The sequence below is a fragment of the Capricornis sumatraensis genome, chromosome 1, assembly GCF_032405125.1.
Source record: "Capricornis sumatraensis isolate serow.1 chromosome 1, serow.2, whole genome shotgun sequence".
Taxonomy (NCBI): Eukaryota; Metazoa; Chordata; class Mammalia; order Artiodactyla; family Bovidae; genus Capricornis; species Capricornis sumatraensis.
In genome coordinates this window covers 16818281-16845816 of record NC_091069.1, presented here as the reverse complement: position 1 = coordinate 16845816, position 27536 = coordinate 16818281, and the positions used below count along the sequence as shown (strand labels likewise).

The 27536-nt window shown below is 48.3% G+C and overlaps 1 protein-coding gene across 1 annotated transcript in view; it reads right to left on the bottom strand.

Annotated features, from left to right (window-relative positions):
* RNF144A (ring finger protein 144A) overlaps nt 1-27536 on the bottom strand; it is a 127695-nt gene that overhangs the window by 37647 nt on the left and 62512 nt on the right. Inside the window, exon 2 of the mRNA XM_068979444.1 lies at nt 18383-18554. The gene's annotated coding sequence lies outside the window, so the exon portion shown is untranslated. The remainder of the gene's footprint in view (nt 1-18382; nt 18555-27536) is intronic.

The window sequence follows — 27536 nt, the reverse complement described above, 5'->3', positions numbered from 1 at the left end:
AGAGACATCAGAAGGGGGACAGAGAGAGCCCCACTAGCTAGTCTTTTCAAGGCCTTATATACTTTTACCAGACCCATTCCCACAACATGCATCTTAAAATAACCAGATTAGAACTAATAGTAGAAAGATCTCACCAGACTCACTCCACAACCTACATCTTAACGGGACTACATCTAACAATAGAAAGGTCTTACTAGACCCACTCCCATAATATACATTTTAAGACAACAGGATTAGTCAGAAGGTTCTTGTTAAGCAAAAACATGTCCTTGAGCAAGATACATTGTTATATTGACTAAGGCAAAGCAATGTAGGAAAAAAACACACACACACACACATTTGTAGTTTTCTCCTCCTCGGGAGCTTCAGATAGCTTTCTCCTCCTTGGGGACCCTGGACTTCTTATCAACCTGCCTAGGAATTGACTCTCTCCGGATCTTCCTGACCCAGGGACCAAATCCACGTCTCTTGCATCTCCTGCATTGGCAGCTGGATTCTTTACCACTGCACCACGTGGTAAGTACAAGGGTTATGATACTTCTCTTAAAAAAAAAAAAAATCCTCTTCTTGTGTTTTGACAGTCATAGTTCACTGGGTATCACTAAGCAAATATTTAGTTAGGATGAAGCACTGTGGGTTCCAGGCAGGGCACCGGTGGAATGAAGGCACTGGGACTCATGGGAAGAGACCATAGGATGATCGTGGAAACTCAGAGGAGATAAGACACAAGGACTCAAGAGCCAGGGTGTGAGTGACGCCAGGCTGACGGAGCAGCAGAGGGGACCCTGACCTGTGGGAGCTCAGACAAGCAAGGGGAATTACTGAATTCCAGCTGGAATGGGCTTTGGCGGGGAGGACAGAAATCAGAATTCAGAGCAGTGGCCTCTTCCCAGGTCAGTTAATATCCGAGACCAACTTAGTCTGAAGTAAGTGTAACTTCCATTGTTAGAAGAGAACTCTGAGGTGGTCTGTGGCTAAGAATCTGCCTGCTAATCCAGGGGACACGGGTTTGGTCCCTGATCAGGGAAGATCCCACATGCCAAGGAGCAACTAAGCCCGTGTACCACAGCTACTGAGCCGGTGCTCTAGAGCCCGGGAGCTGCAACTGCTGAGTCCACGTGCCATACAGCCCCTGCTGTGCAACAAGAGAAGCCACTGCAACTCCAGAGCAATGCCCGTCCCGGGTAATGAGAGAAAATCCACATGCAGCTATGAAGACCCAGTGCAGCCAAATATAAATAAATAAAATTGTAGAAGAAAACATCAAAAAGAAGAAGAAGAGGACTCTGATACAAATTCAAGTAGCTTTCAGAATGGTTGGAACTTCCAGATAATTAAAACAGACATGATAATCTGAACTTAAGTCAAAGGGGCCAGAGCAACTTAGTTGATTTGAGGGGTCATTCAGCAATCTGGAGGGTGCAGAGGGTACCAGAGCCAAGACTCCCCCACTCCCTGAGTCTATTTTCTTCTGTAACATTTCCCTGCACCTTGAATCTACGATTATTATTATTTTAAATGTCCACTGTTGTTTGAATCCCAGGATCATGGGCCAAGATGCTTTTGTTTATATTTCCCAGTACCTTCTTCTGTTTGAATCCTTAATGTCTCTTAAAGCTCACAGGACGGAGCACCAACTATATTTTGACTAAGTTGTTGTTCCGTAGTTCAGTTGCTCAGTCGTGTCGATTCTTTGTGACCGCATGGACTGCAGCATGCCAGGCCTCCCTGTCCTTCACCATCTCCCACGGCTTGCTCAGTGTCCATTGAATCAATGATGCCATCGAACCATCTCATCCTCTGTTGTCCCCTTCTCCTCCTGTCTTCAATCTTTCTCAGCATCAGGGTCTTTTCTATGAGTCGGCTATTCGCATCAGGTAGCCAAAGTATTGGAGCTTCAGCTTCAGCATCAGTCCTTCCAATGAATATTCAGGATTAATTTCCTTTAGGATTGATGGGTTTGATCATCTTGCTGCCCAAGGGACTCTCAAGAGTCTTCTCCAACACCACAGTTCAAAGGCATCAATTATTTGGTGTAAGAATGTTAGCTAGGCCCTAACAGGGATCACAAAACTTTATTAGAAGCACTGAGAAATCACTTAAGACTGGAAGTGTCCCCAAGGAGGCAGAGATTGCTCAATTGGCTTTTCTGTCCTGGAGAGCTGCGGACAGGCGGCAGTGGACACTGTCCCCAAGGTCTGTGGCCCAGATTCTGCAGAGATGTCACCTGCCAAGCATCGGATGACACGGTATGTCACCCTGAGACCTGGGTTCAAATTCCTGTCCTGACACTTGGTCATGTGATTTTGGAGAAACTACTCAACCTCCATGAACTTTAACTAAGTTGTTTTTTTTTTTTTCTCTCTGTTAAACCTATACATCATCACCTCACATGTACAGTTGTGAAGAGTGAGTGAGAAATAATATATTTAAAATTCCTGGGACATAGTGCCTGCTTGGTAAGCAGAGGTCATCGTGCTAGACTGAAGAGCCTGAACATTAACTGATGAGAATGAGAGTGAGGAGAGAAGCTGAACCAAAAAATAAGATCGGCTCAGGGTCAGGAAGTTCACGCTGATGGGCCCAGATTACTTTGGAAGAAGGAAACCAACCCAAACCTCAGAAGCCTCCAGTTGCGCAGGCTGCGGTAAGGCTGGACATCACCCCAGCTGGCAGAAATCGGGAGCTTTACCCTTGTACACTGTCTTGAAGCCCACAGCCCCACCCCACACACTGCCTCTCACCCTGGGCCGCAGGTCGTCCCTGGCTAGTCCCTTCCTAGACGCCTCATTCTCCTGCAGCTTGGTGCCTTTCCTGTTTACAGTCTGGCCAAAGACACGACTCTCAGTCCAGCGCAGAGGCCTTGACCTCTTGCTTCCTTTCTTCCTGGACCACGGTTTCCACTTCACCTGAGACAGTGCGGCCTTCTGCTGCCCTGGGCACAGGTCAGCCGCGGCCCCTCACTTCCGTGTCTTCCAATTTAGCCTTGGAGCAGGTCAGACATGATTTCCTGGCACCTGGTCAGTATTCTTTCCTCCAGAGTAGACCCTCTCTGAGGTGAGCTTATCATCACGATTAAGAGCGAACAACAATCGGGCATATTTTACCAAAAAAAAAAAAAAAAAAGAAGAAGAAGTTACATTGTCTAAGCCCACCACGACCTTCCCAACACACAGGATGGGCTGAATATGACCTTGCAAACATTGAGCAGCTGCAAACTTGAAATAGGAGTTGGCAAAGAAACTCACAATGCACAATGCAAGAAAAAAACAGTCTTTGTTTTCCTAATGCGAATGTCAAGATGAATGAAACAACAAACTATTTTAAGAACATCTGGTCGATTATAAGTATTATTCAATCTAAGCAACTCAAAATGTTTATAAGGCAAGTCCCTCATTAAGCACCATGGGGTTATGCAAAGAGGGTGGATGGTGAAGAGAGGTCTACAAGGATGAGAAACAGCCACGAGGGAAAAGAACAGTCATAAAGGTATGGTGTGGTTATTTGACCAGAACCATCCTAGCCCTGGGGCATTCCAGGTGACTCAGTGGTTAAGAATCTGCCTGCCAATGCAGGAGATGAAAGAGACTGGGGTTCGATCCCTGGGTTGGGAAGATCCCCTGGAGGAGGAAATGGCAACCCACTGCAGTATTCTTGCCTGGAGAATCCCATGGACAGAGAAGCCTGGGAGGCTACAGTCCAAGGGGTCCCAGAGAGTCTGACATGACTGAGCGACTAACACACATCCCAGCCTCGGGCTTTGGGGCTATGGATCCTGCACGTCCCTCTTTACCTTCAGTCACCCCTTCAAAGCACAGCAGTGAAAGGGAAACCAAACCAGGTGGCCAGCCAGTCACACCCACCCTTTACTCTCAGGACCCCCCCCCCCCCCAACAAGCCCTGCTGCCCTAAAGCCAACTGAGGTGTGTTCATGTTCTTCCCTGGCAGAGGGAGCAGGAGAAGACATAGCAACCTGAGTCTTCCAGGGAGTTCCCATCGCAGTATATCTGAGAAGCACTGGTCTGTGATTCCACAGGATTGCATTGCCCCCGGCACCTCCCAGCCAGAAGTCCATGGCAGTAGAAGCTCAACACACGATCAACTCTGAAAACCGTGGCACTGGGCAATCCGTGTCTGCCAGGCACTAGGTTAGACTCTGTCCGGATCTTCCTTTATTCTTTGCCATCACTCTCTCTGGGGGAGCAAGCGAGGATCAGGGGGAGGCAGCCCCCTCTGCCAGCCCCAAAGATGATGTGTCAGCACGCAGGTGTAACACATGTGCCTCTGGTGGGGGCCGGAAGTCAGCACTGGTGGGGGCTGTGTGTTGGGGGAGGAGGGGAGGGCGAGGGCTATGCAGGAACTCTGTATTTTTATCTCGATTTTGCTGTGAACCTAAAACTCTTCTGTATGGTAAGTCCCTAGAGCTTTGCATCAGTTTTATAAATCTAAAAAGTCAAATCTGTTCATCTAAATCTAAAAACCGAATCTGTTCATCTGAGCTGCCCTAAAATAAAACATTTATTTTAAAATTTTGTTTTTATTTAAACCCAAATAAAGCTATTAAAGGGTTTCCCTGGTGGTACAGTTGGTAAAGAATCTGCCTGCCAATGCCAGAGATGAGAGAGATGTAGGTTTGATCCCTGGTTCGGGAAGATCATCCCCTGGGGGAGGAAATGGTAACCCAGTCGAGTAAAATTCTTGCCTGGGAAATCCATGCATAGAAGAGACTGGAGTCCGGGCTACAGTCCATGGGGTTGCAAGAGTCAGACACGACAGCCCTATTATTAATAAAATGCAGAGTCAACTGGAATATTTTAAGAGTCTAAAATTTTAATCTGTTTTAAGACTGTATTTTCCCCAAGCAGCAATATTTTTGTTTTTAACTTTTTTTTTTTTAATTGGAATACAGTTGATCTACAATGTTGTGTAGGTTTTGGGTCTGCAGCAAAGTGATTCATATATATGGATACATATTCTTTTTTCAAATTCTTTTCCTTTACAGGTTATTATAAGATATTGAGTCTAGCAACCTGTGCTATGCAGTAGCTCCTTGCTGGTTATCTATTACGACATGTGTGTGTATGTTAATCCCAAACTCCTAACTTATCCTTCTCCACCCCCTTTCCTCTTTGGTAACCATAGTTTGTTTTCTGTCTGTGATCCTATTTCTGTTTTCTAAATAAATTCATTTGTATCTTTTTTCTTTTAAGATTCTACCTCAAACAGTACTATTAATTGTGATACTAAAAATCAGAGGCCATGGGATTAACTATAAGTGGGCAGATTAGTGTGTATATTTTTAACCATCCAACCCCATGTGGGTCTTGAGGTGCTAATGAACGCAGTAACACTCCAAGAAGCTGTACTACAGGCTGTCTCCACTGGACAAAAAAAAAAAAAATCATGTCTTGTTTTGTCCACACATCATCAACAACATAAGCACAACCACACAAGCACAACCACACAGCATCAAGGTTAAAAAGAAAATAAAAACAACTTTTAAATCATTTCACTGTCACAGGCTCCCCAGTAATCAGACAAAAGACAAGGGGCCCACATAGCAGGGAGCGTGCTGGCCTGTCCAAGTGCACTCGGCACAGAACGAGGTCTTAGATTCATTGAAGAAACAGCTGCAGACTGTCCTGCGCAGGGAAGGGTGTCCAGGCTGCACGGTGCTGAGGGGATACTCCGTGGTCCACGGGTCCCACACTGCACTCAGGGTAAGGACACTTGCCTTCATCTACCCTGGGATCTTCTGTCTAGCTCCCTCCTGCCTCTGAGAGATTCTGACCATTTTACAAGTGCTATGAATTCACCTCTGTTAACAGTGGCTCAGAAGCTTCTTTGTGCTAAAGCGTGGATGGCTGAAGGGAGCCAGTCATTCCCCGGGAAGCAGAGCCCCTCCCACTTCATTTGCGGCCCCGACCCTGTCCTGAAGACTCCCCCGGCAGGGCTACTCCCTTGCCAGGCTGCTCCATCACCCATGTCCCTGCAAGACCCTGTGTTTGAGGAAGGTAAGGTTGGAGAAGACTCTTGAGAGTCCCTGGGACTGCAAGGAGATCCAACCAGTCCATCCTAAAGGAAATCAATCCTGAATATTCATTGGAAGAACTGATGCTGAAGCTGAAACTCCAATATTTTGGCCACCTGATGCGAAGAGCTGACTCACTGGAAAAGACCCTGATGCTGGGAAAGATTGAAGGCAGAAGAAGGGGACAACAGAGGATGAGATGGTTGGATGGCCTCACTGACACGATGGAGATAAGTTTGAGTAAACTCTGGGAGTTGGTGATGGACAGGGAAACCTGGTGTGCTGCAGTCCATGGGGTCGCAAAGAGTCGGACAGGACTGAGCGACTGAACTGAACTATACTTTTAAAATATCTGTATTACTTACAATTAGTCAATAAAAGTGACAAAAGTGGGTTTAAAAAGCCAACCCAGGAATGGGAGCTCTGTCCCTTTCAAAGGTCCCTGCATAGGTGATGGGGAGAGGAGTCCCTTCGTGAAGCATCTATTATTGGGCACCAAAGTTCATGGCGTGGGGTGGGGTCGGGCAGGGGAAGGGTCGAGGCTCGGGGGTGAGCGGAAGGGGGACTTGAAGGAGCCGCTTCCTTCCACAGAGCAGCCTGCCCCTCCTCCAGCCCCATCTCAGGGCCCTGAGTCTGCACTTCCCCTGCCAGAAAAAGTCTGGGCTGGTCCGAAGCCAACAGAGCACACCTTCCTGCCGCTGCCGGGGCTGTGACAGAGAGGGAGCCCCTCACGGACACGACAGAAATCTGGCTGAAGAAGGCCTCAGGGACATTTCCAACACCGGCCAGGCTCGGGCCTGGACACCCTCCCTCCAGACCTGCGGACTTGCTGCCGGGAGCTGTATCTCTCTCACCGGAGGCTCCTCTTCAGAAATAAGTGGCCAGGAGCGCACTCTTTCCCTTCTAAGTCAGACAAACACACTGCAGGAGAGCTCAAAGGGTTCCCGTGGCTTCCTGCTCACAGTCTGCTTCCCGCAGACACGCTGCCCTTCTGATCTCCGTCCCGGAACGGGGTGCAGCGGGACACCCAAAGAAACAATCACTCCCACTGCGGATGGCACACTCCGGCCAGCAGCAAGCAACCCTTTCAAAGCCAGACACAAAGTCACCATGTTTCAAGGCTGATGGGGGTCAGCATTATGTGTCCTTTTAGGGATGACTTCCTTACTCCCTGCTGCTTAGGGGCCTGCCCAGAGGTTGAGTGGCCATCCCACCCCACCCCACCCCACCCAGAACTTTCTATGTGGTCACATGCCACCCCGAGTGCACCATCACCACATTTTGCCAGGGACACAGTGACCCCTGGTCTCCACTCCTGTTTTTCAGACAAGGACACACAGACAAGAGCAACAGCACATGTCAATACACGTATGATAGAGCATGACCAGCATGGGCCAGCCCCTGCTCTCATCCATCCCGATCACCCTCTGCCAATCAAAGGGCAGTCTTCAGGGCACAGGCGTGTCACCTGTGTCCTCCGGCCCCTTTAGTCAGTCCTGGGTGACGGCAGGTGGTCGGGGAGCAGCTCTGGCCAGTTCAGATGGCAGCAGGATAGACTCAGGGCTGTTTCCTTGCAGGCAACCAAGCGGAGTTCTTGTTGCTATGACAAAGAGCCTGGGAAAGTCCTGGGTATGCAGCTTGTCAATCCTTTGGGTTAACAGAGCAGGACATCACGGAGTAGGGACTGTGCGGGGGCATGGACACAGGCCTCTGTGAAGGTTCTAGAAGCCAGGGTTCTGGTGTCAGCACCGCTGCCCACTGGACCCCCTCCACACATCGCCCCTGCCCTCCCAGGACCTGTTCTGGACCTTCCTGGGCCAGCAATCCTCATCTGAGCACTGGCTGGGACCTGGCCCCAGGATTCCCCAAGCTTTTAATCCTCCCTTCTCCACCCTCCCGGGAAGGTGTCACCCAGCTCTCAGTGAGAAGCCTGGCTTCCGTGTCTACAGCAGCAGAAGAGGGGCTTCAGGGCAGTGAGGATACATCTCAGAGAGCGAGCTAGAGGATAAAATAATCTCTTGAAGGATCAGCCCTGAAGCCACAGATCCACCTGGGAGCTCAGGCATGCCTGCGGCTGGGAGCCCTGTCTGTCCATGAAACCATCTAAACATTCTCCGCCCTCCCTTTCTAAGAACTCCCCGAAATTCCACCTCCAGTCCTTCCCATGGCCACGCCTATGTTTACACTCGAATCCCTCCACCTACTCAGGAGCAGCAGTGAGCCAGCTGGCATTAGGTTTCCCTAAGGATCTAAACACAGCTCTAGACTCCGGATTACAAGAGTCAGAGGCACTACCCACACAGCGCGTCAGAAAACAACCAGAGCCTTTTCTCTGGGCAAGCACCTGCCTTTGAGGATCTCATTATGAAGGGAAAAGGATTCAATAAAGGTGGTGCTAGTGGTGAAGAACCCACCTGTCAGTGCAGGAGACATAAGAGACATGGGTTCAATCCCTGGGTCGGGAAGATCCCCTGAAGGAGGGCATGGCTACCCACTCTAGTATTCCTGCCTGAAGAATCCCATGGACAGAGGAAGCTGGCGGGCTACACTCCATGGGGTTGCAAAGAGTTGGACACAACTGAAGCGACTTAGCACAGCATGCACGCAAAAGGTATAAAATGACAGGGAATCAGTTTAAAGGCAAGTGGATTCGCCCTTTTATCAATACTGAGTTGCAGATGGTTTTAGCTTCCCTGACATACTTTAGTCAGATAATTAAGCAAAATCTGGGACTTCCAAATACATAGAGCAGATTTCTTACTGCACCACTCCAAGATCTAAGTTTCTTCTAACAGGTTTATTTGCTTTTTAAGGTCTTTGCTTTTTAAGACCAGATGAGAGAAGGGAGTATTTCTAAAAACACAGAAGTAAGTGGATACAATAAACTCCACACAGGTGGTAAGAATTGATGACGGTGTGGACAAATATCTGCCAGGTTCTCTAAAGACAAAACCAGGATGACTGGTGACATGCCAGCGAGGACTCCTGGGTGAGGCTCAGAAACAGGAAACCCCTGCTAGTATCATCCAGGAGAGCAGGTTCAAGGTCAGGACCAAGGCCAGGGCCCAACAACCACATCCTGGAAATGTCGCTTCAAACATGTGTAACCACGAGCAGCCCTCCAAAACCTCCTGAGATCGGAAGACAGGAAGAGACAGAACTAGAGGTTTGGGCCCTGTCTCTGCCTTCACACACGACAGCAACATATAATGGCCAGAGGATGGGCGCTGCCTGGACAAGTCAGCTCTGAGTGCCCCATCCTTGGTGCTCCAGCTCATGGACACCCACGGGCTTCTAAGGATTTCTTCTAGAAAGACGGTAGCAGGTGCAAAAGAGGGGGCCCAGCAACACACCCTCAGCGTCCAGGAGACTTCTCGTGGGAAAGTAAACAGGAAGCTTTAAATTCCGCTTCTCCTGTTAGCAGCATGCCAAGGAAGTAGCTCACACAAGGACCAGACATACACAAGTGCAATCAGCTCATGGTCTGAGCCTCTGTGTCCTTAGATCTGGAAGAAGTGACCTCTGACATCTAGCAGCACAGACAGGGGAGAGACACACACCTCACATGGGAAGAGCTAGAGTGGTCCTCATTGCAGGGGACACTGTAACACCTTAATGACAAGTACCCTCCCTAGGCTGTCTCACACTCTCACTTATACCTTTGGGTATACTCAGGGTTCACTCTTAATCACCAGGAAATTATAACCCGCTGTGCCCCGAGACAGACAGAATCCACGGGCTCAGCTATACTCTCAATGTAATAATTGAGTAACGGAAAACTGATGTTTCAACCTAAGAATGTTGACAGTGTCATTTTTTGCACCCAAAAGCATCTTTTTTCATCACTGGGAGCTATTAAAGGTCTGGGAACTCTTAAAGGACTGCTGTGTTTAGAAAACAAGAACTTGTAACAAGCCTAAAGAATCCCACGTCAATTCATCTGTAGGACAATTCTGACACTAATATCACAAATCTTTGTTTCCCAGAACCCATGACCTGTAGATCAATACATCGCTCACCATCTTTCAGTCATCTGATCACCTACATAAAACTGCCTGCATCCTATCCCCGCTGGTCCCCTGCCCCTCCTGATGTTACCCCAGGAATTGTCTATAAGCACTTCTTCATTTATTTATCATTTCCTTCCCCCTAGAACATAAGTTGCATGAGAACAGTGGGTACTATCAAGCTAGAGTTTAAAATACCTACCCAAAGACATACATGGCTGCATTTTGTTCTTTCCTTTACTGCCAACTTAACTAGGTAGAAAAAACAAAACAAAACAAAACAAAATACTAGCTTCAGTGGGGCATTATCTATTTCATTGGGGTGAAGAGGACAGATCTATTTTCTGATAAAACAAGGCTGACTAGCATCTCCAGATAACCTTGCGATTAGCTGTGATGTTTCTGAGTACCTGTTCAAAACTGCTTTCTATTGTGTAGCTGCTGCTGCTGCTGCTAAGTCACTTCAGTCGTGTCCGACTCTGTGAGACCCCATAGACGGCAGCCCACTAGGCTCCTCTGTCCCTGGGATTCTCCAGGCAAGAATACTGGAGTGGGTTGCCATTGCCTTCTCCGATTGTGTAGCTGGTAACCAACATATCAGAGACAGGAAGTCAGCTCAATTATCTTCATGTAACAGATGAAGAGAAGAGGCCCAAGAAGGGTAAGACCATTTGTCCAAAGTCTCAAATGGTAAATCCAGGCTTCACACCCAGTCTCCTGACTTCCCAAGCCACATTCTCTTCCTGCACCAACATCCATACTGCCCTCGGGTCCACCGAAGGCTCTCACACGCCCATGGCTCGGACAGTTGATGGGCTGGTGGGGGCTCCCAAGAGCCTGTAGAAACCCCTCTGCCTCTGTCTAGTGCACAGAAACGCCAAATGCCAGGGGCTTCCCCAGTGGTCCAGTGGTTAAGAGTCTACCTGCCAATGCAGGGGACACAGGTTTGCTCCCCGGTTCAGGAAGATCCCATGTGCTGTGGGCAACTAAGCCGGTGCTTCGCAACTACTGAAGCCCACAGTCTAGAGCCCTGCGGTCCGCAACAAGAGAAGCCTCCACAATGAGAAAGAAGCCCGCGCACCACAACAAAGTGTGTGTCCACTCACCGCAACTGGAGAGTTTGTGTGTGCAGCAATGAAGACAAGTGCAGCCAAAAATGAATAAACAAAACAAAAATAAAGTGTTTTTTAAAAAGCCAATTGCTAACCTGGCTCTTCCACCTTCTTATGACAAAAGAGGCCAGCCACCCTCTGGGGGCGGGAGGGAATGTCATATTTTTTACCTAAAAACATGTTTTTGTCAACGAGAGCCCTCTGGTTACAAGATGAGGTGTCTGGCCCCCACGAGGGGAAGGATAGTCTATCGAGTTGGCTGAGACACCGAAATCAATCCAGAGCTCAACTCCCTTGATGAGACAACGAGTCACAATCTCACAACCTTCTCTGTCCTCCCTGGGCTCAGTGCCATGGCACTGTACTTTCTAATAATTGGGAAAAAAAAAAAAAATCTATCATCCTCCTGGTCTCTGTGAGGAAGGCTGGGTCGTCGGTGTGTCCTTGGACTTGGACAAGACTGAAAACTCGGGGTCCAGAGGGTCCAGGGGTGTGGCCAAGATTAGGAGGTCAGGAAGGGCCGTGCTCCATCCCACCCAGCCCTGAGCCCCTCCTCACTCCCCCACGTCAAGCTGCCTTCTCAGCCCTCGCCCACCAGTCTAGAGCTCACATTCCAGCAGGGACTCAGAGCACACCACGACTGCTCTAGTCTCACTTTTCTGATGCTGGCTATAAGGAGACCCCAAGCGCCAATGGGCTTACTTGATGAAGAGAGAGAAACCCAAGTCACAACAGAGAGATGGGATCAAGGCAATGCCACAAACCCCGTCTCGTCCCCTTGTGCCAACAGTTTGCCCATCCCCTCTCTCCATCCCATAGCAAGACACCACTGGGGGCTCTGTTAGATAGAAAAGCCACAAAACTTACTCAATATTAGTTCTGACATGGTAACAAAGATCCCCCGCAGGTGTAGACACAGGAGTTTTCATTTAGAGAAGATGCACGCAGAGAGAAGGCCCCGGACCAACAGGGCCAGGGCTCCGCCTGCAGACCTAGCTCACTGTCTACCGAACACGCAGCTTTGTTGGAAGCCCACCCGTGAGGGAATAGGAGGTAATCAATAAACTGACGCAACCACCCCTGCAGGGAAACAGAGACGCAAACTTCCAATTATTCCCAAGAAAACACCAGCTTCCAAGGTGGGGAGCATTCCTGCTGGGAATACCCATAATAGAGCAAGTCTAAACAGTGTATTTATTTCCAGCCCTGGGTGGAAGCTTGAGTTGGACTCCCAGGACCGGCTCCTGGTGTCCCTGTGCGTGGAGCCTTCCTTCACGGAGAACACACGTGGAGGAGTCTGTTTCAGGGAAGGACCAAGTTGTTGACATGATAATGGGTCTAAAGGGACTACGTTCTCTCAAGGATGTAAAGCTCTGGCCACTTGAGAATCGTTAGTACAGAATTACAGCACCAACAATAACAAGACCCACCAGGTCCAGCCAATGTTTTCCTCCTTCTTAGGTTATCACAGGACTCCAGGGCCTGGCATCCGGGGCCATCTGCCAGCTTCCTGACAATCCAAGAATGAGCAGGTCCAGGTGCCCCCGGGCCATGGAAGACCACTGACACCCTCACCCGCAGGCGCCCAGGTCTCCTTTCCAGATCTGCTCGCCACTTATCCAGAGATGCTGAGGGATGAGGGGCTGGGGTGGGGGGCGCTGTTTCTCTGGGCTCCGCAGCAACCTTGTGTCTGCAAGACGCTGCTTCATCGGGTCTCGCTCTCCTGCTTATAAACTTCTGATCACCCCCCAGCGGTGCAGGAGACATACGAGACCCTCAAGCCCACGTGAACACACATGCTTCCATCTTCTCTTCCTGCCAGCGCCCATCAGTGTCTGCAGCGTAATTTGCTTATCTCGTTTATTCTGTCGCCCGGTCGGGAAGACACATTCCTCAAGGAAACTGATTTTCACTGGCTTTGCTCTCTCTCAGGTCCCACAGCCCTGGCATAGAGGAGGTGCTCCATAAAAATGGGTAGGCACAATCTATCTAATGAACTCATACCTGGGAGAAAGCCAGGGAGGAGGGGGCCTGGTGGGGGGGGACATGTGGGAAGGATCACTGCTCTACCAGAGATGTAACCAGGACAGAAAGGATGCTATGTCCAAGTCGTATCACTACCTGGTATTACAGGCTGTATGTGAAAAGGAAATACTTACTGAGTGGATGTCTCAGTAACTACTAAATTAGCAATTAGGTGTGATTTTCTCTGCTGGGAAATAAAATTTCTCATTTTGGCCCAACTCAATGTATGTGAAAACTGTCCAAAGAACCAATTCCAGTCACCTGTGCCTCGGTGTGAATTCATGTAGAAACGTGCCAGCTTTCTCTTTCTTCCTGGGGACCAGGACACTGGCTATAGCCAGCTCTGCGACCCTGACACATTTGCTAAGCTCTCTGCAGCTTGAGTTACTTACATGGAAAATGATAACGGTGGATTTTCCACCTATGAAATCAGCTGCATTGTTTTTAACTATAATAATCTGATCACAGTCATGGTTGTTGTTGAGTTGCTCATTCGTGTCTGACTCTTTTGAGACCTCACGGACTGTAGTCCCCAAGGCTCCTCTGTCCATGGGATTTCCCAAGTTCGGAGTACTGGAGTGGGTTGCCATTTCCTTCTCCAGAGGATCTTCCCAACCCGGGGATCGAACCCATGTCTCCTACACTGGCAGGTGTATTCTTTACCACTGAGCCACCTGGGAAGCCCAAACTCTGCAGTCGTGGAGCCAACAGGAAAACACACATGACTAATGGTAACACACAATGATAGTATGCTATTGAGAGGCAGCAGGCAATATTTATCAAGGACCTTAAAAACATTCAGCTCCTCTGATCAAGTAATCCCATTTCTGGGAATCCACCCATAAAGCATGAAAAAAACTATGGGCATGAAAATATCTGTCACAGCATTTCCCATAATAGATAAAAGGCTTTCAGACCATACATGTAATTTTTAAAAAGAAATATCAAACCAGTAAAAGCAGAAGAGTGGAAAACCATGAGTCACAGGAGGATATTCTATAGTCTTAACCAATGCCTTAGTGCAATTTTGGTGAGTGGAAAAGGAGTATAAAAATCATAAGCTATGTTAGCCTCTAGAGACAAAGAAAGGATACACACTCACACACGTGGAGTCATTGCCTCCTTACAATGAGGAGACATTCTGCTCTTCCTGAAACGGTCCCACCAGGCTCCTCTGTCCATGTGGTTCTCCAGGCAAGAACACTGTAGCGGGCTGCCATTTCCTTCTCCAGGGGATCTTCCTGATGCAAGGATCAAACCCCTTATCTCCTGCGTCTCGTGCACTGGCTGACTGATTCTTTACCACTGAGCCACCGAAGCGAAGATGAAGTGAAGTGTGAAGTGTTAGTCACTCAGTCGTGTCTGACGTTTTGTGACCCCATGGACCATAGCCCGCCAGGTTTCTCTGTCCATGGGATTCTCCAGGCAAGAATACTGGAATGGGTTGCCATGCACGCCCTCCTCCAGGGGATCTTCCAGACACAGGGATCGATCCCACATCTCCTGCGGTTCCTGCATTGCAGGTGGATTCTTTACCAATGAGACTCTGAGGAAACCCTTACGACCCCATGGTCTGCAGCCCTCCAGGCTCCTCTGTCCGTGGGATTCTCCAGGCAAGCATACTGGAGTGGGCTGCCATTTCCTCCTCCAGGGGATCTTCCTGACCCAGGGATCAAATCCGTTTCTGCTGCCTTGTCAGGTAGATTCTTAAGTGTTGAGCCGCCCGGAAAGTCATACATATAATTATATGACCTCAAAAACTTCTACAAACCCAAGGCAAGTCAAAATAAATAGTTTCAGGGAACAGTTGCAAAACTTATCCCAAACAGTTAATCTCCTTTATACAGAGTTTTAGAAACTGAGAGATGAAAGAACAGTAATAGAAAATGATCAAAGAACAAGAGACAGTTCACAGGGAAGAAAGATGAGTATCCCCCAGAGGGACACAGTCCTAAAACATGCAAAGTCACAACATAAAATGCCATTTCTCGATTTTCTACCCAGCAAACATTCAAACGTTTTGCAAAACACTCATCCACGAGGCTGCTGCTCTCCTGACCCACTGGAGTTCAAAATGATACAACACATCAAAAGGTACCCTGTTTTGTTTTGTTTTTAAAATTTACCAACACTTTATCTATATTTGCCCATTGATCCAGAAATCCTACTTCTAGGGCACGTGACCAGAGTATGAAGTTTGTCGCTGTGGTGTTGTTTGAAATACCAAAAGATGGAAAAGAATCCAAATAGGAGACAGGTTAAATAAACCAAGGAAAACAACCCTGGAATGCAGTACTAGGTGGTGGCAGAAAGGAGGAGAATCATCCTACAAGTTAAAAAGGGAAGATCTGCATGATGTAGTAAATTAAAAACGCGAAGTATAGAACATGCATATTATATGCTGAATTTTGTGTATATTTGGACTTATTTATATTTGCAAAAGAAACACCAGATGTACAGGTGTAGCCACCATGGAGAACAGTGTAAAGGTCCCTTAAAAAAATTAAAATAGAGCTACCATATCCCACTCCTGGGTATATACAGAGAAAAATTTATAATTTGAAAAGATACAAGCACCCCAGTGTTCTCCACAGCACTCTTCAAAATTAACCAAGACATGGAAGCAACTTAAATGTCCATCAGCAGATGACTGGATAAAGAAAATGCCTTATAAGTATACAAGGGAATATTGCTCAGCCATAAAAAAGGAAGTAATGCCATTTGCAGCAGGATGGATAGACCTAAATTCTGTCATAATAAGTGAAGTTAAGCCAGATTAAGAGGGACAGCTCTTACAAGATATCGATTATATGTACAATCTAAAAAAAAAATTATACAAATGAACTTACTTACAAAACATATAGACTCACAGACATAGAAAACGAACTTATGGTTATCAAAGGGGAAAAAGGGAAAACTAGGAGTTTGGGATTAACACATATACACTGTGCTATGCTATGCTCTGCTAAGTCACTTCAGTCGTGTCCCACTCTGTGCGACCCCATGGACGGCAGCCCACCAGGCTCCCCCCGTCCCTGGGATTCTCCAGGCAAGAACACTGGAGTGGGCTGCCATTCCCTTCCCCAATGCATGAAAGTGAAAAGTGAAAGTGAAGTCGCTCAGTCGTGTCCGACCCTCAGCGACCCCATGGACTGCAGCCTACCAGGCTCCTCCGTCCATGGGATTTTCCAGGCAAGAGTACTGGAGTGGGGTGCCATTGCCTTCTCCGCACATATACACTACTATATATAAAATATTAATAGATAATCAACAAGGAACTATTGTACAGCGCTCGGAACTATACTCAATTTCTTATAATAACCTATAATGGGAAAAGAATCTGATATAGAATGTGTGTGTGTGTGTGTGTATGTGTCTGTATGTGTAACTGAATCACTTTGCTATACACCTGAAACTAACATAACATTGTAACTCAACTACACTTCAATTTAAAAAAAAAAAAAAAGAACACCTTAGGAATACCCAAATCCTAACTAAAACAGTTACCGAACAGGTTGGACTGGGCAGGGGTGGAGAGACTGAAAAGGCCCAGCTGGCAAACAGGACTCCTCAATTATTACCTTTAAATAAAACTGACTGTGAACTACATGGATAAGCTTACAGAGACTTTAATAAAACAGACTGTACTATCATAGTCATTTAGCATAAACAGGATCTCTTGCTCGGTGTTAATTCAATCAAGGGATAAAGCCTGTTCATTCTACACATTGCCTAGGGATGTCAAGGTCAGGGGATGCATTTTAAAATTATGTAAGAGAAAAGTTTCAAACGGTTTTAAGAGTGTTTTTCTTCTCTGAGCTAGCTCAGAATTCCCAAAATGTCAGTGTATATCTGCTCTACTCCAAATTTAAAATCTGCCACTTATTGTCAACATTCTCTGATCCTCTGCCTGTCAGAGCTAAGGTTTTAGACAGAGACCTGTCAGCTCACAGAGGAACAGGACTTTCACAGTGTTCACAGTGTCAGCCTCTAGGGAAGGGTCTTATTTTTCTCACAAAGAAAACAAAGCAACATCAATTCAAACAAAGATTGTGCGTGTGCCTGTTCAGTTGTGTTGGACTCTTTGGGACTGTAGCCCACCAGGCTCCTCTGTCCGTGGGATCTCCCAAGCAAGAATCCTGGAGTGGGTTGCCATTTCCTCCTCCAGGGGATCTCCCAGACCCAGGGATCAAATGTGTGTCTCCTGCATTGGCAGGAAGATTCTTTACCATTGTGTCACCTGGGAAGTCCCAAACAAAGATTAAGAAATACCAATAACAGCTAACATCGACTGAGAACTTCCAAGGTGTACATATTCATGAGCCACTTAATCATACAACAGCTCCAAGAAACACTGCCCCTCCCTTGCGGGAGGGCTGGGGGTCCAGGAGGCTGAGTGATGGAGGCAGGGGTGGACTCAATCCTGCTAACTATAAGGGTCCACTTCCTTATTTTCTGAACAGAACTGGACTGGGTGTAGCTCAGGTTGTCCTGAAGCAGCAATAACCTCAGCGGCATGAAAGCCCACACTCCAACCGCCGTTCTTGCTTCTTACGAACTCTGTGTGTTCAGTTAAGACACTCCTGGTGAACAGGGGTGAGTGAACTGCGCCAGGCCATCCCACAGAGTGTCAATGAGATGGAGCTGATAAATGAGCAGACTCCAGGCTGCCCTCAACACACAAGCACGACAGTGGCCTGGAAGCTGTGGGATCCAGGGTTCCCACACAGCTAAGTCCTGCCTCCTCCCTTCCACTAGCGAATGACATGCTACAAAAGCCCAGCGAAGACGTAGACCAGATGCCGGAATATGCTCCCCACAGGGGATCAGACAGTTCCTGCCCTGAGTTTTGTTTCAAGGGTCTCCACAGCAAAGGCTAGACTCTACCGCCACATCCCCCAATCAGACAGAAGCAGCTCCTCACCCATGGGCAGGCCGGGCATCAGGGAGACCAAGGGTCACATCCTGGCCCTGGTGCAGGCACCTACGGGAGCACCCTGTCCCCACCTCCCCCGTTTCTGACCCCCGGCCTTCTCTAAACATGGTTGAAGACGGTAACAAATCTGTCATTGTTTTACCTTGCTTTTTTCATTTTTACAGTGTTGTGTTGGTCTCTGTCATACCACTCTAATCAGCCATAATTATGACTATAACCCCTCCCTCTTTGATTAACATACCGTTTTTTATCATTTTATTTATTTACTTACTTTTGGTTGCGCTTGGTCCCGTACACCTGTGATGAGCTAAGGAAGTGCAGCCCAAAGACCCCGCAGTCTGTGGTTGAACAGCTGGCGGCACTTCTGAGAAAAGATCCCAAGTCTCTTTATCCAAGGGGCCCAAGGCACCATGGGGACCTTGTATGCCAGACAGCAGCCTTTCCTGGAAAGCAGACAGTGTCTAGGATCCGAGGCCATCAGGTTTGAATCCCAGTTCAGCCCCCCAACCACGGGATGGCGGCAAATCAGTGAAGCTGAACATCACTTCACAGTTCCCAGGGCACGATCTTAGGCTACATAATATGCATATCGCTTCACTCAGTACTTCCACCAACCGTGAAGTACACGCACTCTTCTTCCCATTTTACAGAAAAGGAAACTGAGGCACTGAAGCTCCACAACTGGTTCAATCTTAAGTGTCAGAGCCTAGGTATCCTGGCTCCAGAATCCCACTCTTCCAACCTATAAACTCTAGGGTCCTATAAGCACTGCCAGCAATGGTGTCTGCGGTCACTGGCTACTCAGCATACGCTGCTTTGTGCTGATGCATGGCAGAAACCAACACAATATTGTAAAGCAGCTATCCTCCAATTAAAAATAAGTAGATTTAATAGTAAGTATAGCCCTCAACTCCAATACTTTGGCCACCTCACGCGAAGAGTTGACTTATTGGAAAAGACCCTGATGCTGGGAGGGACTGGGGGCAGGAGGAGAAGGGGACGACAGAGGATGAGATGGCTGGATGGCATCACCGACTCGATGGAAATGAGTCTGGGTAAACTCCGGGAGTCGGTGACGGACCGGGAGGCCTGGCATGCTGCGATTCATGGGGTCACAAAGAGTCGGACACGACTGAGCGACTGAACTGAACTGAACTGATAGCCCTCAAAAAAAAAAAAAAAAAAGATGCTGTTATTATGATTGTTCTCTCCAGACTGGTTCAGGAGGCACATCACTCTAGCCAAGGGCGGTTGGAGAACCGACCCCACCATCTCTTTTCTGCCCTATCATCTGCTCTGCCAGCCACAAGCATCTACGAGAGGTCTTCCTCTGGGAGTCTGGGCCTGGACACAGCCCAGGGATGAGTCCCCTTCAGCCTGGGGAGATGTGGACAGCACCCCCACAGAGGGTTGGACATGCCCAGAGACACAGCTGGCTGCCTTTTCAACCAAGGGCACAGCAACATAATAAGATGGTGGGTAAGCTAGAAAGGCCAGCAAGTGGCAGGAGGGAGCACAGAGCAGGAAAGAGTTGCCAAGAAGCCTGATCCCAGGTTCTCGTCCCAAAAAAGAGCAATCAGCCCACAGAAGAAACCACCTGGGGCTGTGTCCGCTTAGCCCGACCCACTCGGAACTTGTCTAAAGGGAAAAATCAGCTACACACATAGGAGCTTGTCTAAAAGGGAAAAATCAGCTACACACATAGGAGCTTGTCTAAAAGGGAAAAATCAGCTACACATATAGGAGCTTGTCTAAAAAGGAAAAGTCAGTTACACACATAGGAGCTTGTCTAAAAGAGAAAAGTCAGTTACACACATAGGAAGACGTGCAGCTGAAGGTGGTGAGGGGTGGGGTGAATGCCAGAAGTTACGTAACATCACTTCTGTAGGCTGGGGGAAAGCTGTCTCCCAGAGTTTGACAAGTGAACAAAGAGACATGGCAGCATTAAGGACTGCCACCCAGTCTCGCTGCGGAGCTGACGTGCCCACCAGCAAGCTCAGCCCAAACCCGGCCTTGGGATGAAGAGGAGGGGGAGGCGGGGTGGAGGAGGCAGATCAGTAACTTTAGCATCCTCTCAGCGATGTGCCATGCTGGGCCTTCCAGGAGAGTGGGCGGGTTCAGCGGCTCCAGCCTGATTTGTGGTTATTGCATAAGGCTGTGGGCTGGGGGTGGGAGCTATTCCTCCCCAGGGGCCCGGACACAAAGAAATGAGACTCCTCCTCCAGGGCCCAGGGCTCATGAACCAGGCTGCAGTCTCTCTTGGGCACAAACAAGTAAGAACAGACCAGAAAGAAAACGGCATTAAGTTCAAAAGAAGCAAATGAGGAATCTAGAAACATACTTTCTGTACTTTTTTTTTTTCATATATATATATATATATATATATATATTTTTTTTTTTTTTAAGTAGTGGGTAAAGAATCTGCCTGCAAATGCAGGAGATGCAAGAGACACAGGTTCAATCCCTGGGTGGGGAAGATCCCCTGGAGGAGGAAATGACAACCCACTCCAATATTCTTGCGTGAAAAGTTCCATGGAAAGAGGAGCCTGGCAGGCTACAGTCCATGGGGTGACAAAGAGTCAGACACGGTTGAAGGGACTAAGCACACACATACGCATAGTTGATTTACAGTGTTGTGCCAATCTCTGCTGTATTCAGCAATGTGACTCAGTTATACATTTATCCACACACACACACACATATATATAGTCTTTGCTTAAATTCTTTTCTATTATGGTTTATCACAGGCTACTGTGTATAGTTCCCTCTGCTATACAGTAAGACCTCCTTGTTTATCCATTCTAAATGTCATAGCTTGCATCACTTACATGTGGAATCAAAAATATAACATAAACGAAACTGTATACAAAACAGAAATACACTCACAGACATAGACAACAGACTTGTGGTTGCCAGAGGGGAGGGGAGAAGGAGAGGGACTGGGAGTTTGGGGTTGGGTGGATGCGAACCATTCTGAACTTTCTTAACCTACAGAGAACATGCTAGGCCTCATGCAAAAGCAAAGCTGCAGTTCAGTAGAGCAGAGTCCATACTGTAAACACAGTAAAAGAACAAGGAGAGCTTTGGGAATCCCAGTGTCCAAGCCCTTTTCAGGGACAAGTGACCTCCAAGGCCACAGAGTGGCAGAATCTAATCAGAAGACCAGACTCACTCCTAATCCCCAGGTCAGCGTAGGTGCCAGGACAGAGACTGGAGGGCTGTCGCCGCTTACAGTGAGCTCTCTGCACGGCTGCAGAGAGGAGTTGAAGGCTTGGTGTCTGCCAGAGAAGGGTCAGGGAAACACTCAGTAACCCTGACGCTGTACCTTGTCTTAGCCAGAGCTACCCAAGATCTCTGTCTGTTTCCCAGTCTTCAGCATCACATCTCAGAGGTGGTTTAATTTTGCAACATTCACCATCTTCCTGGCATTTATATGGAACGAGATAAGAATTACCATGTGTACCGGATGCCAGTCAGTGGGACCTGCTTTCCGGCCACCCCCACCACCCACCCTTCCCAGGCTCACAGAACCAAAGAAATGAGGCCAACTGAGGAAACCAGAAAACTGGAGGAATATTCAGACCAGTTTACAAACTGAAATCGGGGAGTTGAAAGAACACTGCACAGCCCTCCCAGGGGCCCCCGGATACTCCTGGGTCACCGTGAACCTCAAACGAGCTGCAGCTTCTGTGGCCAGGACGATGGACAAGGATGGTGGGAAATCCAGTGGCACCAGCAACAAAGTCGAATGAGGTGCGAATCAGCGATCCTTTGTCTAGGCCTGCCAGATACTTCACAAAGTGTGTGTCACGTCACGTGGGAAGAAAGACAAGAAACGCGGCAAAGACAAAGATGTTCAGGAGTGCGCACAGAATTCACGGCCTCAAGGCTTCTGCTTGTCATTCTGGTTTTTTGTTTGTTTTTCATAAATGTTGCTGTGCAATAGGTTTTTTTGCAGGCCATGTTTTAGGGGCAATACATTTGGCTCAAAAATTCAAACAGGGACAAGATCTTGGGAGGAAGGCAGGGAGCACAGGGCCACTTAAGAAGTCACTGCAGCCTGACAAAACTCAGCCCCTGAGGTTACATGGAGAAGGTCACATCACCTGTCCCCGGAACCTGCAGGCTGAGAACATAGGCTGGGACCAGATGACCTTGGGTCACACCCACCTGCAGCCCCTGCTCTCCGGGGACCATGACCAAGCTACTCAATCCACCCAGCCTCAGTTTTCCCATCTTCAGAAGGAGGATAATGAGATTTGCATTAGTTAGCTAAGGCTGCCTTAACACTGCACCACAGACTGCAGCTTGAAAAGTGTTAGCGGCTCAGTCGTGTCTGACTCTGTGTGACCCCATCGACTGTAGCCCACCAGGCACCTCTGTCCATGGAATTTCCCAGGCAAGAATACTGGAGGAAGTTGCATTCCCTTCTCCAGGGGACTTTCCCAACCCAGGGATCGAACCTGCATCTCCTGCCTTGCAGGCACGTTCTTTACCACTAAGCCACCTGAGAAGCCCCACAAAAGCAATTTTTTGTGTCACAGTCTGGGGGCTGGAAGTCAAGGATGAGGTGGTGCCAGGCTGGTTCCTCTGCAGCCTCCGTCCTCAGCTTGTGATAGTTGCCTTCTCCCTGTGTCTCTTCCCTTTTGAGGTGTTTCTCTATCTCCATTTCCCCTTTGGATGAGGAAATTCATGATACTGGGTTAAGGTCCACCATAAGGACCTCCTTTCAACCTAATTCCATCTGTAGAGACTCAAATCCAAACAGGTGCAATTCTGATGTCCTGGCTCTGGGGACACACTTCAGCCCCCACAATACTTATGTCAGAGCTTTGCTATTATTGTTAAAGGTCTGGCAACTCTTAAAGGACCCTCACATTTAGAAAACAAGAGCTTGTAACAAGCCTAAAGAATCACGTCAATTCATCAGTATGACGATTGCTGTTGTTGTTGTTCAGTTGCTAAGAGTTGTGTCCAACTCTTTGCAATCCCACGGACTGCGGCACACGAGGCTCCCCTGTCTTTCACTATCTCCTGGAGCTTGCTCAAACTCATGTCCATCGAGTTGGTGATGCCATCCAACCATCTCATCCTCTGTCATCCCCTTCTCCTCCTGTCCTTAATCTTTCTCAGAATCAGGGAAAGTAGCCAAAGTACTGGAGATTCAGCTTCAGCATCAGTTCTTTCAATGAATATTCAGGATTGATTTCTCTTAAGATTGACTGGTTTGATCTCGTTGCAGTCCAAGGGACTCTCAAAAGAGCTTTCTCCAACACCACAGTTCAAAAGCATCAATTCTTTGGGGCTCAGCTTTCTTTATAGTCAAGTCTCACATCTGTACTTGACTACTGGAAGAACCACAGCTTTGACTACACGGACCTTTGTCAGCAAAGTGATGTCTCTGCTTTTTCATACACTGTCAAGGTTTGACATGGGTTGATTCTGCTGAGGGGCCTGAACTTAGGCAGGGTTCTACATAGAATGATTGTCATTGTCATCATCATGCCCAGAGCTCCATCCCTGGTGACAGGCTGTCACCACGGCCATGTCCACCCCCTGGACCAGAGGCAGGAGGCAGATGACCCCATCTGTCCGACAGGGTGAGTCATGCTCTGCCAGCCTCACACTTTCTCTGCAGGGGACAGGCTGGCCTGGAAGGGCCAGGCTCAGAGACACAGTGTGGCCACCATCACCCCTTCTGATGCTGGAAGGAGGAAGACTTGTGGAGGCGTTGCCTACGGCCCCCCAAGTTCAAAGTACCTCCTTACTCTTAAAGAAGTGCGAATTAATTTTTGTAGACATTACACCTCAGTTGACTTGTAATGAACAAACGTGCAAGGAATTCTAGATGTTATTTTGCATGGGGGGAGAGAATGACCTTTTTTGTCAAGTGTGTTTGTTTCTGGTGATGAGAGCAGGCTAAACTGGAGAACTTGAGACGGGTCTTCAAGGCCAGGAGGCCCCCGTTCCAGCCGCTGCCATAGGACACGTTTGAATTCCTGGCTGGGCTGGTGTGTTCCCAGAATAAACCACTGTGTGCCCAAGCGAGAAGGGAATAGCAACTGGCGCAGCAGGTCCTGTCAGCCAGGAGCAAGTCTTAATTCCAACCTGGCTTCCTTCAGTGTCCCGAAAGTTCCCCCACACTCCTCCTTCAACCAAAATAAAATGAAAATGCACTCTGCCAACATATTTCAACTTGTGAATCATCCTGGAGGATTTTGTGATCCTGTATTTTCTCCTGCAAATAAGGAAAGCGGGAGGGCCCCAGAGTGTCTCTGTGCCAGCCTTCAGGACAGTGGCCCAGAGAGCGGAAGGGACCACACAAAACACACCCTGGGGGTTGCCAGGGCCATGCTGCCGGCCGACTGCAAGTCCAGCGCATCTGCCCCGCCTGCTGTCTGTCTGTGCACCACCCCGTCCCAGGCTGTAACATCCTGTCTTCATACAGAAGTTCCCTTTGATCCCTGTCACAGCTGCAATACCCGGGGAACAGCAGGGCGGTGCGGGAGGGGTCACAATTTAACAGCAATTAGCAGGGGCTTGCCCTGGTGCCTGAGTGGTAAAGAACCCACCTGCCAATGCACGAGACACAGGTTCCATTGCTGGTCCGGGAAGATCCCACATGCCTCGGAGCAGCTAAGTCACAACTGCGGTGCTAAGAACCTGTGCTCTAGAGCCTGGGAGCCACAACTACTGAGCCCCCACGTGCCTAGAGTCTGGGCTTTGCAGCAAGAGAAGTCACCGCAATGAGAAGCCCAGGCACCGCAACCAGAGTAGCCCACCCACCTCCTGCTCACCACAACTAGAAAAAAGCCCACAGGCAGCAACAAAGTTCCAGCACAGCCAAAATAAATAAACAAATTGGAGAAAAAAAAAGAAAAGCTAACAACAAATCCCAGAGAACTCAGACTCTTTTCAAGAGGAATCGTTTCTCGGACCCCACATGACTGTCTGCAGACATGACCCGACTCTGCAAAGCATCAGGGTTCCCCTGAAATGCTCACAGGAGGTCCACCAACACACAGGCCAAAGTCAAATAGGTTAGAGCTTTGAGTTTAAAAGTACATCCCTGGCTTTTAATCCGTCTGATTCTCCCAGCTTGCAGGGAAACTGCCTCTGGGAGCATTTTAGCTTGGCCTCCCTGAGAGGCAGTCTATTGGGGTAGTGATCCCGGGGACACAGTTGTAAAGGAGCAGAGGGAGGCGGGAAGCGAGGGATTCATCACCGAGCAGCTGCCACTGGGGTTCATGGGAGCCCTGTCCCTCGGGGAAAGTGGGGGGGCTGCTGTCACACCCGCTCAGTGTCCCCCCACCCTGGAGGCAGGCGCTGGGACAGCTGCCCCCCTTAGGTCACTCGAAGGTCAGGGAGGCTCCCACCCAGAAGAAGAGAGGGCTCATCTCTACACCTGCAGGCTCCTCCGAGGAAGGTCTCAGGTGGGGAGAAGCAGGCACCCGTGGGTGGGCACTTCAGATGGGGGCAGGCACAGACCATAGGAGGCACCACTCCCCGGGGGTATCTGTCTCACCCCCTCGTTGTGACAGCCCAGCTCTGCACTTCAGGAAGATTTCCCAGGGCAGATGACAAATGGCTGTGTCTTCCTGGACTGGAGGAATTCCATGTTTCATATAACATTTTCAAAGCTTGATTTGGGATGAGCTGTCAGGTAAATGAAACTCTAAATGGAGGCGGAACAACCTAAATGCACAGAGATGGGCTGGAATTTATTAGACCATGGGTATGAACTGATGAAAGCTGATGGCAAAATGAAGGAGAAGAGGGTGGACGGGACAGTCGCTGAGAGAAGATGCTACGGGAATGGTGGAAGGGTGGGGGGCAGGGGCAGAGGCAGACAGTGTCCTCCTACTGCCCCCTAGAAGGTCCTGAAGAAACTCATGATGCAGTAACAGAAGTTAAGAAACCAGGGTTGATTTGAGAACATGAGTCTATGCAGGGCAGAACCATGGACATTTCAAGGACAGAAGAACTTCCAAGTGGACACAAACACCAGGAGAGGCAACTGAGGTCTATCAATAGGGAACTGGGGAGCTCACATACACCTCTTGGCACCCACGGTCCAAGGACCCCCTGCCATGTTGGAAGCTGCTCAGCGGCCTCACCACTCACCTCCCAACTATCCTGTTCACAGAACAAGCTCCTCAGTTGTTATTCTACAAGACAACCTTGAGGTTCTTCAGACCACCCCAAAATAGCCTCCAATCACTCACCCTTTCAGACCAATATTGACTGTACCTCCCAAACGCAAGGGAAGAGGCCTGTTATGGGAAAGGAATTTAGCTACTAATAGCCTCTCTCTGAAAAAAATCTTTTCAGAATAGACTCTTTGAGATATTTTGGGAATTGGGGATTTCTCCAGTGGCAATTTACCCTTCTCCCAAAACAAACCTCAAAGCACAGCCCTTCCAGGCTCTGGGAAGACGGGGCGGGGCGAGGAGGAGGGATGTTGACTGGAGACCTTGCAATCTGACCACTGTGCTTGCTGGCTGGATCCTGTACCCCGGGGCAAGGAGAGAAAACACACACTGTTGAGAAGATGCCCCTAAGATTAAAATATTCCAGAATGCTTCTGGCCAATTTGTCTCCATGAGACTCACACCGTCAGTTATAATAAATCCCCTCTTTTCTTACTATACATGAAATAAAAACAAGGTAAACTCATGGCCACGTGAGACTAGGCACAGCAAGTGCTTGGTGACAGAGACTCCTAATTCTGATCTTGGAGTTTGGGTTTGGGGGAAATTTTCTATTTTCTTCCCTTTTCTTTTTTTTCCTTTTTAAAGTTAACATTAAAGTTTCAATTCTCTTAAAGCTAAAATGCAAATCCTATTTAAAAACTGGAAATGTAATAAATGAAAACTCTAATAAACATATACCTGGTAGTTCAAATATTCTCTTCTACAATTACAGAATTACTTGCACAAAAAGAAAAAGGCTATGTCTATTTCACCGTTGATCTAGAAAGCACAAGGGAAAGGCTTCATACAGGAAACTCTAATGATAGAATTCTAACGTATTTTCCAAGAAGCAGGGCCACTGGCCTGTCAGCCCTGCACATCCAAGGAAGTCAAGCATATGGATCAGCCACCTGTGCTTACATCTCACATCCTTGTCCAAGACTTTGGGAGAGTCTCTCTCTTACAAGACGCTGGACCTCAAAACTTTATCAAGGCCCTAAATGTACAGAAAATGAAAGTCCCTCAGTCGTGTCTGACTCTTTGTGACCCCATGGACTGCAGCCCACCAGGCTCCACTGTCCATGGGATTCTCCAGGCAAGAATATTGGAATGGGTTGCCATTTGCTTCTCCAGGGGATATTCCCGACCCAGGGATTGAACCCAGGTCTCCTGCATTGGAGGCAGATTCTTTACCTACTGAGCTGTGATGTACAGACCTTTCTATAATCTAGA